The sequence below is a fragment of the Cupressus sempervirens genome, chromosome 6, assembly GCF_028749045.1.
Source record: "Cupressus sempervirens isolate cs-2001-9-10 chromosome 6, ASM2874904v1, whole genome shotgun sequence".
In the NCBI taxonomy this organism is placed as follows: Eukaryota; Viridiplantae; Streptophyta; class Pinopsida; order Cupressales; family Cupressaceae; genus Cupressus; species Cupressus sempervirens.
The window spans coordinates 575595847-575608339 of record NC_143123.1 but is presented as its reverse complement, the minus strand read 5'-3'; positions in this window follow the sequence as shown (position 1 = coordinate 575608339).

The window sequence follows — 12493 nt, the reverse complement described above, 5'->3', positions numbered from 1 at the left end:
AACTGTAAGAATTGAAATAGATATTTGTAACCTAAACTTCATTACTTCCACAACATTAGCATTTTTCTAATTGAATTCTGTGTTGTGGACTATATTTAGGATACAACATTAGGAGGAATTGCAATCCTAAAGGCACCCAGGTCCTTTGAGAGGTTCAGTAATGGGATAAGTACGGCTGCTAAACACGAGTCTACTGCATTTATCTCATTTATATATGGATTGAGGTCCTTTGTGGGACAAAAATTTTCTATGCTTGAGACCAAACTTAGACATGTAGTTTGACTGTTACATTTACACTAGTTCTTGTAAAAGAACGTGCAATGGGTATGTCTACAGAAGTATGACGTGAAATGAAATTTTTTAATCTCAGATATATATTTTATTCAACTATAATAATTTTGATCAAAACTAACATCTAAAAATTAACATCTTACAAGTAACGAAATCAAGATCATAACTATTTAAATGTCTGCAACCTATTCTCCCACCTACTCTCAAGATTTGCCGCTCAATCTGCAATTAAACCAAAGCCCATTTTCAGATATTCACTGCGAAATAACAACAACATTAAATGTGGCTTTTGACTACCATTTTGGATCTTTTTTGAGTTTATGAGAAGTCTTTATAGAGTTAAAGTCATAATTGCCTAAAGCAGATCTTTGAGCTTGTCCTTGAAAAGATAATACTCCTGCTTTACTTGTTGCAGACACTGCAAACACCTACTTTGTTTAAAGCAAACAATCAACACATTTTACACAAGATAAATTTTATCAAATATGTGATATAAATCACTTGAGAATTTTTTTCTATTGAAAGCATTTAGAAGGACTGAAGAAGAAATGGTGTACCCAATTCTCTTTTGTTCTTGACAGAAGGCACGAAATATGATGCATACGTTCTTAACTCTTTGTGCTCCTATGCTGTTCATTTCAAATAATACATTGAGCTTGAAAAAAAGAAGAGTTAATTTATACTATATAATACTTTTAGTTTAGAAATCTAGCAGAGTAATATTATCCCAGTCAGTTAAGATCATAAGAAGAATAATATTATCCTAGTTAGTTAGGATCATAAGATCATAACTATTTAAATGAAAGCTAAAAGCTAAAAGAATTCTAGCAGATTGAGCGGCGAATCTTGAGAGCAGGTGGGAGGATTTTACAGTGAATATCTAAAAATGATCTTTGGTTTAATTGCAGATTAAACGGCAAATCTTGAGAGCAGGTGGGAGGATTTCACTTAAGATCATAAGATTTCTAAACTAAAAGTAATATTATCCTAGTCAGTTAAGATCATAAGATCATAATTATGAAAATAAGAAGAGTAATATTATCCCAGTCAGTTGAGATCATAAGATCATAACTATTTAAATGAAAGCTAAAAGAGATCTAGTAGATGAAGAGATTACAAATCTTATAACAATTTCTAGAACAATTACTTCGATATAAATTAAAAGAAACATTACTAAGGTAAAATGGGCAAGAAAAACCTATTAAATTTCTTCAATAATACTAACACCTCTATATTGGAATGAAGATGAAATTATTATATCCATTGATCTTTAGCCAACAAAATTTGACCGGAGAACTCAAGGATTAAATAAAAGAACAAGATCTACATTAAATTTGTCCAGTAGGCTTTGCTAAAGTATGTTTATGTGTATCATTTATGTGTAATAGGGTTCTAAGGATCGTCCTTCCTAACATTTTATGTGTATCATTCATGTTTTCCCAACCACAAACATTCACTCATGCATGGTGCTAGTGCACTCTGCCTCTGCAAAACAGGGATTCCACAATCAACCTTCGAGGCAAGAATTTTCCAATCCATCCTCACATTTCAAGAAAAATTCTCCTATTTTAATATTTGTTTTAAACTATTATAGGGTGTGATAGACTGTACAAAACTTAAAATATATAGGGCATTTTAAGAAATATAGATCCAATATTGTGACCCAGAATCTATGTATGCAAATAGTATTTTTTTATTAGATGCCCTAATTAAAATGAGAAATTTATTACCTGTTTGAGATGGCCTAGAAATAGATTTCTCAGCTCAAATCGTTGATGCAACTTAGGACAAGATTGATTAGCTGTCTTTTCAATAATATCTCCTCCCTAAAACAACTCTGCATAAAAGTGGTTTGAGAAGTGCCAGCAAGGTAAGGGTATAAACCCTAGTGATCTGATCTGAGATCATTTTTCAATCCATGAATCATTTCTATTCGCAATGTTGATGCTCTAGTTCGAATTGAATCAAGAGCATAGATATCCAACACCAATGACAACAATTAGGCACAAAATACATCTTATACTATATTTTTTCTTGAAAATTTGTAGTTTCTAGTGTATCATACAAAATATAATTTATAGATATGTAAATTCCTACAAGATAGAAGCACCTAGGTAATATGTGACCCCAACATATTGTTAGAAATAGTTGACAATAATGTAACAAGCCACAACTAAAGGGAAGAAAGGTGGATGAAAATGATGAAACTAGACAATCCATGCTAATGGTAAACCAATAACCAATGTCCCTCTTCTAATAAAAAAACATTTTCAAATAAAAAATAGATATTAAGTATTATGAATTTTAGTATTTAATTATCATCATGATGTTAAATTAATAATAAATTAATATGTTATTAAAATTGTAGTTTTATATACACCTAATTTTCTGTGGAAGGAATACAGTGCCACTAAATTCGATATTATGATTCACCTAGTGCTAATTCTCACACTCCCCATTGCTGACACCCAACTTCCATACAATATGAAAGAGAGGCTAGGGGTAGTTATTGGTATTCATTTTTGTGTAGGGGTTATGACTTACAATGAGAAAGATGTTGCATCAAGGAAAACTAGTTCTACTCCTGTTGTGCTGCACTGTAGTGCTTGCAGTTGCTGGGAAGAGGATGTTCCTAGATTCCACTTCCACTTCTAGCTCTAGCTCTTCCTCTTCCTACTTCTACTCTAGCTCAGGCTCTTGCTCGATCTCCCATTCTAGCTCTGGTTCCAACTCTCATTCTAGTGCTTCTTGCTCTAGCTCAGGATTTGGATGATACACAAATTTAGAAGGAAACATATTAATGGACAAAGAGGCAATTAATAATGAGGCTATTCAGTTCTTTAAAGATAGTGGCAACTTGATGCAAGCCAAGGAGCAAGATCAAAGTCTATGTGGTGTTTCTCTTCCCATCAGAAAGAGGAGGTAATGCAAAAATAAAGATCCTTGTAGAAAGCATGTTTAAGAAATTAATTCCCTAGGTGAACTTCAAGATATCAAGCTCTCTAGATGGAAGTACACTTTGGCTAAATTGGAGAGCTGAAGACAAAATCATTGTTGCTAGACTTGACAAGTTGCTAATTCAAGAAGATATTCTTAACCTCTTCCTCATTTTCACTAGAAAGATTATCCAGTGCATAATTTTTGACCATAAACCAATTCTTTTGGATAGTTAGTAGCAATAAAAATAGGGGCCGTAATCCCTTTAAATACAATGCTGATTGAATTCACCTAATCGATTTCCCCTAAAAAGTTGAATATAGATGGAATTCTTGATGCCTTCTAGCAATGCTCAAGACATCTGTAAGTTCAATATCTCCAAATTATAATTTCATTTGAGAAAATGGATAAAAAATTATTTTATCTTTGATGTGCCTAAGAAATCCCTATTGCTCCAGCTTGAGAAAAAATGAAGAACTATCTGAAATACTGCCCCTCACTAAAGCTCTTAAATCAAAGAGATTTTTTTTCCTTGCCCAGTTGCATAAAATAGTCAGGCAGGAAGAGCATTTGAGGGTCAAATTCTACATAACTTGACGCTATGAAGGAGATGCTAATAAAATAATTTTTTTCACCTCAAAGCATATCAAAGGTGTGAAAGGAACACGATCAAAAAAATTGTGTTAGGCAATGACAATATGATTTTTAATAGAAAAGGAATTAAAAATATCTTTAACACAAGTCAAACGAGACCTTGTTGTTCAAGCTTCTCTCCTTTAACGACATTCATAATAGCATCACTAAAGAAATTAAAAAATTTTATATTGTCAAATGGTCACCATGAAGGAGCTTAGGGATTTCGTTTTGAACATGGCTATAAGACAAGACACCTAAACTTGATGAGATCTCAGATTCTTTCAGCCATTAGTTTTTTGAACTCATTGTGGCTGACCTCCAACTGGTTGAAGATGTTCACAAAGTGGTATGCTCATTGAAGCCATCAATTCCACCTTAGCATTGGTACCTAAAGAAGAGAACACTCTCGCCACTCAGGACCACTATAAAGATATTTATCAGAAGTCAAACGAGACCCTGTTGTTCAAGCTTCTCTCCTTTAATGACATTCCTAATATCATCACTAAAGAAATTAAAAATATTATATTGTCAACTGGTCACCACGAAGGAGCTCAGGGATTTCATTTTGAACATGGCTATAAGACAAGACACCTGAACCTGATGAGATCTCAGACTCTTTCAGCCATTAGTTTTTTGAATTCATTGTAGCTGACCTCCAACTGGTTGAAGATGTTCACAAAGTGGTATGCTCATTGAAGCCATTAATTTCGCCTTAGCATTGGTACCTAAAGAAGAGAACACTCTCGCCTTCAATAGGTTTACGCCTGTTTCTCTTTGCAATTCATCTGACAAATTCATAACTAAAATCTTAGCCAAAAAAATAAAAAAGATTTAAGTTTTAACATCCTTGAGGAGCAAGGATGATTAATTCTAGGTAAGTAAATGTATGAAAATATTGTTATTGTTGCATTGGATACCAACAGCAAGGTGACTAAGAAAAGGATTTCCATTGAACTTGACATGGCAAATGCCTTTGACAGAATTGATCTTAACTTCTTGACTCAAGTCTTGCAAGCTTTTGGGCACCCTTTTTTAATCATGAAATGAATCTTTGACACATCATTGGCCCTTGGGTGGGTCTAATTATCAACAAATCTCCAGCTCAATTTCTTAAGGCCACTGAAAGTTTAGGTCAAGGCTGGTCAGTCATTCCCTACCTATATATCATTTTAGAAGAAGCTTTCTATATGTCCCTATCAGCTTCAACTAGAGCTTCAATTGGTATTGGAATCAAGGTTATCAATGAGATTAGAAAGATTACTGATGCTTACTTTGCTAATAACACCATTTTATAAGAAATTCAATAACTTCAATGTTAGCTAGCTAAAGAGTTGTCTTGCAGTTTCTACTTTCACTTTGAATGATGCCATTGATGCTAAAAAATACAAATTTTACACTATAAGTATAAACGCCTCTTCTGCTAATAAAAAAGCTTTTCCAGATTCCTCAATTTGTGCACAATGATGTTAATCTCTTTTAATAGTTGAGTGTTCCTATTAACTTCAATTTGTAAAGCTCTAACTGCTAACTTAACTCTTGGAAAAAATTTGGCATGCACATTCAAAGCTTTAACAATGGGAAGCTAAATCTCACAAGTAGATTGGTTTGATAAAATCAGTCATCTCTAGTCTTTCTATATCAACTCATGTCATATTGTGCTGCCATTTTAATTATTTAGTTTTTAGATAAAAAATAACATTTTATGGAAAGATTGTAATCAGATCTATGAGAAGAAATTTCATTTTGTTAGCTGAAGATAAAATTACTAAAGAAAAGTTGCAAGGTGGTTTGGGAATTAGATCTCACTCACAATGAGTACTACCCCAAGGACTGAGCTTGTTTGGACATTCTTATATACTCCATTAAGTCTTCATTTTATTCCGTCAAATATGGTGATGGAAAACAATGCATGTGCTCACTAAATTCCATCCTTAAAAAGAAAGGCACCTCTAAAATATGGACTCTAGCTGTTAGAGCTGCTGATAAAATTAAGCATCCTAAAGATAGCCATAGAATCATATCTTACTTCTTAGATGGTCCAACTCTCAGTAATGAATGCTTAAGCTCTTTGAGTGGCCCTTTTTTGTCCATGAAACAACTTGTGGCAAAAGCTTGAATACTACATGCGACTGGAAAAGGATTTTTTCGAAGTGTTCTGGTATTAATGGGCTTTCTAAGGAACTTCAAAATGAATGGGTGTTGATTAGGAAGAGATTTAGGGGCATTATTCCTAAAAATTCATATAGGGCTGACATTTTAACTTGGAGAAAAATTAGTTCTACAAGGATGTATTTAGTTGATGTGGTTTTCATCTTCTCCAAGAAGGGTAACCTCTTAATAGTCCTCTAAGTCAAAAGCTTAAAAATATTTCAGCATTACCTCTAAACTTGCATGTCTCAGTGGCTTGTCAAGTAGAACAAAGTTCTCACCAATGAAAAAGGGGCATTTTGGGACCTAATATTTGCTTCAGATGCTACAACACCTATGAAAACCAACCTCACCTTCTCTTTGACAAAAAGAAAGTGTTTTCTAGTCAAATTTCTCTCTCTCAATTTTGGTGTCTACTTTCAAACAAAACTGAAATTAGAATTTTGCACTCGGCATTAAAATTTAATTTTGTATGTAGCAAGTCCCTTATTAAGTTTTTGTACTCTCCCTTACCTATCTTTTGGTCCATTTGGACTGACAAGAACCAAATAATTTTTATAGACATGGCTACCCTGAAGAACACCTTGATACAAAATATTCAACAGGCTATGATGAAAAATGTCAAAGCTTATCTCAAGAAAAAATGAACTCTGATTGAGCTATCTAATGTGGAAATTCATTTTCTCAAAGAATGAAACCATATGAAATTCATCAGCTATTCATCAGCAGGTTTCCTTTTTCTAAAAATTCATTTCAAATATCCTTCTTTCTTTTTTTAGTGGTACCTTGAAAGCCAAACTTAATATTTATGCTACTAATTGTGTGCTTTGGTCTGAACCTCCTTTAAAGCTATCAGAATTCAACATAAAGCTTGAGCAAGCATCCAACAACATTGCTGAGTTTATAATTTGGAAGTTTGGCCTTCCTTTTGAAATTAAAAAAGTTAAAGAATCTTTAACATTTATGGAGATTCTAAGTTGGTAATCCAATGTCTTTTGGGCAAATATGTAGTCAAATTTGTACAGCTTCATCTTGTGTTTAATCTAATTTTAAGATTATTCAGAATTTTGATTACATTAGCCAGTAGTTTATTCCTCCAAAAAATTAACTCTTGTTGACAGAAAGGCCAATGAAATCAACCCGCATAAGACATTTTCAAAGCTCAGGAGCTGTTAAACCTGATTGTCCCTAGGCACTTTGCTAGCTCTATTGTACCATCCTTGGTGTAATTTCTTTGTCAACATCTATTATATTTTTTTAAACTTCTTCTTGTGATTAAATAAAGACTTCCCTTTATGAAAAAACAAGGTGTTAAGACTAATTTTAAGAATGAGAATCAGAAAAGTACAACTCTTTGTCTTTCAAACTATATTATTTTCAATGTAATTAAAGATTGCATCCCGATGTATTTGAACTAAAACCTTAGTAATCTACCTTAACAAATGTCATTAAAAATATTTTTTGTGCATCCAAAGAAGCTTTAACTACTACTTTCCTCAATATGATTATCTAGTTTTTATCCTTTCTATGTTCTCTATGAATGGATTCAAACTAGCAAGAAAAAAAAATTGTGTAGAAAAAGATAAAAATGGCCTACACAAGGTTGAAAATGATACATGAGTAGAAAGCTGTTATAAATTGTATCGTGGTAATCAAGAATCAAAAGAATGCACATTAATCAAGTGCAAAACAATCAATTCTGGTAACGTTAAGAGAGTAAAATGCAGAGTATTAATTCATGGAAAATCCTTCACAAAATTCCATCTGTATATGAGCAATGTTAGTATGCTAATAGAAACCAAATTTAAATAAAGCTTCTACAAACTAAACAAAATTCATAAACTTCAAGATAGACTAAGATGAACTCTCAATTGAGAATATGAGCCATTAATGGACTCTCTCAATAAGAAGCTCTCTTGTTGAGTGGCTTTATCTAAATAGATAGGATGTATGCTTAAGCTTATGCTTCAAAAATGGCTTCAAATGGAGTTGGAATTTGGGTGTGAGTGTATGGTTTTGATGTAAAATGACTTCTTAAAATGGCATTATGACTTTACTTCATGGATTGTGTTATTTTGCAAAGGGGAAGGATCCAATTTATAGGCAAGAGGCTTGAGGGATTGAGGGCTAAGATGCAAGGATTGGAAAAAGCTCATGGAGGGCTCAGATTGCATGAGAAGAGAGCACATGGATTGTGCTTCTTTACAACCAATCAGGGAGTGACACATGTCACAGGGTGAGAGGATGGAGGAAAGGGGAAGGATGAGTCAACAAAGGAGGCTCAAGGGATAAAATCTTCATAAAGACCCTCATAATGGCTTGTAAGAGCAATAAAAGGGCTTGGAAGAGTCATTTATGACCTTGTGGGCTTCATAAAGTTTTATGGTTGAGATATTTTGAAGGAGATGAGAGCAATTTCGACTTGGGCTTGATTAGGAAGGTTTTAAGCTTGCTTAGGATTATGCAAATGATTAGAGGATGGATTAGGATGGTTTAGGATTAGCTTAGGGATAGGCAAGTGGATGGCATTTAATGAGGGTGGGTGAAGGAGGAGATATTTGTTAACTTTGGCTTGGGTTAGTAAGTCTTAACCCATGTTTAGAGAATGTGACAAGGTTAGGAGGGGATTAGGATTAGGTTTAAAGACATCTTCTAGAAGAGTCTAGACTTTGGATGAGGATAAAGACTTTCTAGAATAGTCTAGAACTTCCTAGGATGAGGATGAAGACTTTATAGAAGAGTCTAGAACTTCTTAGGATGAGGATGAAGAATTTCTAGAAGAGTCTAGAACTTCTTAGGATGAGGATAAATTAGATTTTTAGGAAATAAATAAAGTTTTATTTATTTCAAGGGTTTGGGTTGAGGAGATATTTATTAAAACTTTTTTAATAAACACGAGGATTAATATTTAATCTTAATTAAATATTTTGAGTTGGGATTAGGGGTAGGAAATGATGGGATTAGCCTTTAATCAAAATTAAAGAAGGATTAGAAGATTTTGGAAGAGGTTAGTGGTCTTAAGGAAATTGGCCAAGTTTTGGGCAAAAAATAAATTTTTTATTTATTTTGGGTTTTTTGGTCAATTTATTAATTAAATAATTAATAAATAAGGAAATAATGTTTAAATAAGATTTAAACATTTTTGGGAGGGATTCCTTAATTAAATATTTTTAATTAAGATAAAGGGATTTAATGGTATAAAAATAAATAAATAAAATAAATAATTAATTAATTAATAAATGATGATGTCATCAGGAATTTTTCAGAAAATAAAAATACTTTATTTTCTAAAGGTTTTTAGGTGTCTACACCATCATGTCTTAAAAGTTAAAAAATAGCCAAAACTTGAGAACATAAAACTAAAATATCATGTGTATCCGGTGGTGAACAAATCTACTATTATAGAAATAATATGAACAAATTGTTACAAACTGTTTAAAAAAGCTCTCATATTTTTAAGATGCAATTGACTTAAAAACTTGATCTCAGAAAAACACTGCAATTAAATCTCCAATTAAGTGCAATTCTATAGAAAGGGAAAGAGTGTGCATATTCTATATTCTAACTATGGGTATGAAGATAATGAAATACCTAGCAAATAGTGCACTGACCCTCCTCAAACGCCATAAACTTCATGATGAGGATTGAGTAGATAGGAAAGAGAGCCCACGTTTTCTAGAAGAAGCTCGACCAAGGTGCAGGTTGCAGATTCACTTTGAAGACCAACGCACATTTTCTTGTACCCATAGCAGGGGGTAGATTCACTTTGAAGACCAGCCCTACCCTCTACAAAAACCATGCAAAAATTTAGAGAAAACCTGAAATGAAACCAGGTGCGGGAAAGACCTAAAATGACAAATGTTTTTTTCCTTTGTGGATGTATAAGCCTTGTGTTGGTCAAAATTTTGACCAACACAGGTCTTATATGTAAAAAAAAGAAATTTTTGCTTTTACATTTCGACCGCCCTAAATTTATTTAGTTGATGGTCAAAAATTTTGGTCGAAAAATGAGGTTAAATGTAGTAGTGTCTTCGTCCCTAATAGCTTGTTCACCCATCAAGCCTTCATCTCCTTAAGCCTTCTTGCTTAATATGCCAACTGTAGACTCTTTCATTCGGCCACCATATGAAGCAACACCCTAGACTCCTTGTTCATCTCTGGTTCACACTCTTCCTATATTTCTTCTGGCATATTATCTCCTTATATAGAGAGTTAAGAGCTTTTGTCACTTAACAACAATTGTTGATACTAGGGTTAGGTTGATTCATTGAATCTACCCATCTTTTCCATTTTATTCCCTCTAGAAACTTCCTTTACAATCTTCTTTGAATTCATCTCAAAATAGTTTATCTTGAATTCTATCCCACCAGCTCATCATAGTTATCTTCCACATGCTTCACACAATTTAATAAATCAACTTTGTTAGCTTAGATTTGTCAAATCTTTGATCAAACTCATTTTATTGGCACTTGATAATAACAAATTATTTGCTCGACAAACACTGCCTTCTAATTCTTAGTCAACACTGGGTTGCTCAAATTACACTTGACTCATACTGATATTTATTCAATCGACACCTACTAGATTTCTCTTTGCTCAGCACAAACTGAACTTTCTTCTCTCAACTTCCAATAACTTTATGCTCTACTTCCACTAACTTTCTTCTCAGCCTGAACTAATGTGCTTGACTTCCATTGTTTGCTTGGTCAGGCTTGGTAGACATATTTCTTTTCTTAGCCTTCTTCTAGTATTTTCTCAAGGATCCTTTCATTATATCCTTAAGTAGATAAAAAATACACTATATCATCAAAGTCTTGCTTTGTCTTAGTGCTGCTTTTATACATCATATAACTCAACCTTCTCTAAGTTCTCTTGTTATCCTTTCTTTTCAAGTCCTCTTCATCAAACAATGAAATGATAACATTCAGACCAAAGTAAGAAATTGTTTCACCAACAAGTAGCAGGTTTGACATCAGTAACAAAATAATGATTATTCCATGATAGGTTTCATCAATCTTCTTCATTTCAACAATCTACTTTCAATAATCTTCCTCTTTGGCATTGATGGAAAACCAATGCCAAAAATAATACCAAAATGAAATTTAATACCTTCTATTAAAATTTCTCCCTCTATCGATATGTGTGCCTTCCTTTGTATACTCTAATCACTTCCTTAGATTTCTCCCTCATATGGTCTTTTCCCTCTTTGAAAATCTTTCTCCTTCCTTCTCAGATCTCTTTGATATCTCCCTAATTCTGATATCTCTATCTCCCTCTTTGATAACAATACCAAAGACTTGTTATCTATACATGTAGATATAATCGATTTAGGTTCTCCCTCTGTCACCTTGCATGTAACTGTAAATCTTTTGTGCTCATCTCCTTCCTTACTTTAGGCAAGTCCTAAATTAAGAACCACTACATCAAATTGTAAAGAAATTCATTCAACTTAGTTGATGCAAGGAACTAATCTTACTTATTAAGTAGCTTTGGGTAGAGGTATCACCCTAGTTTAGTTCTAAGATATTCATGTGTACCCTTAGGTAAAGCCTTTGTGAATGTATCAACTATCTATTCTTTTTTATTCACGTATTCTATTCTCACTTCTTTGTCTTGAACCAATTCTCTCAAGTAATGATACTTGATTGCAATTTGCTTTGTCTTTGTGTGCATCACAAGGTTTTTAGATATGTTTGTAGAACTTGTATTGTCACAGTAGAGTACCATAGGTTCAATAATTTCTTCATTGATTCCTTTGAGTCACTGTTTGATCCATACAACATTTGTGCAATTTGCTACAATAGCCACTTATTCAGCTTTAGGAGTAGATTGTGAAATATGATTTTTTTTCTTGCTAGTCCAAGAGACTAATCCTTTTCCTAAGAAAAATACCCCACCACTTGTACTTTTCATGTCATCAATGTTTCCAACCCAATCAACATTAGCATAGGCTCTCAATTCAAACTTGTCATTCTTCTTTTAGTATAGACCATATTCTTTTGTCCCTTTCAAGTGTCTCATAATCCTTTTATCAAACATTAAGTGATTCTCCTTAGGATTTTTAGAAAATATGCAATAATCCCAACAACTAGAGCAATATCAGGTCTACTATGAACTACATATTGCAATTTTCCATTCATAGACATGTACAATGTTTGATTTACTTCACTAGAATCATTAATTTTGGATAGTTTGTTTCCTGTCACCATAGGAGTACTAACTAGTTTCGAATCTTCATACCAATTTTTTCAAGATTTAAACACTCTTTCATCATTTCATTTACAAATGTCTTACACAATGCATTTTGTCTTCCAAATATGATATCATCAACAAATATTCCAGCCACTAAGATTTATTTGCCTCCTTTCGTCTTCAAGTACATATTATTTTTGTCATCATTCTGCTTGAAACCAATCTTCACAAGATAGTAATGTAATCTTTCATACCATGCTCTAGCAGCTTGCTTCAAACCATATAAAGC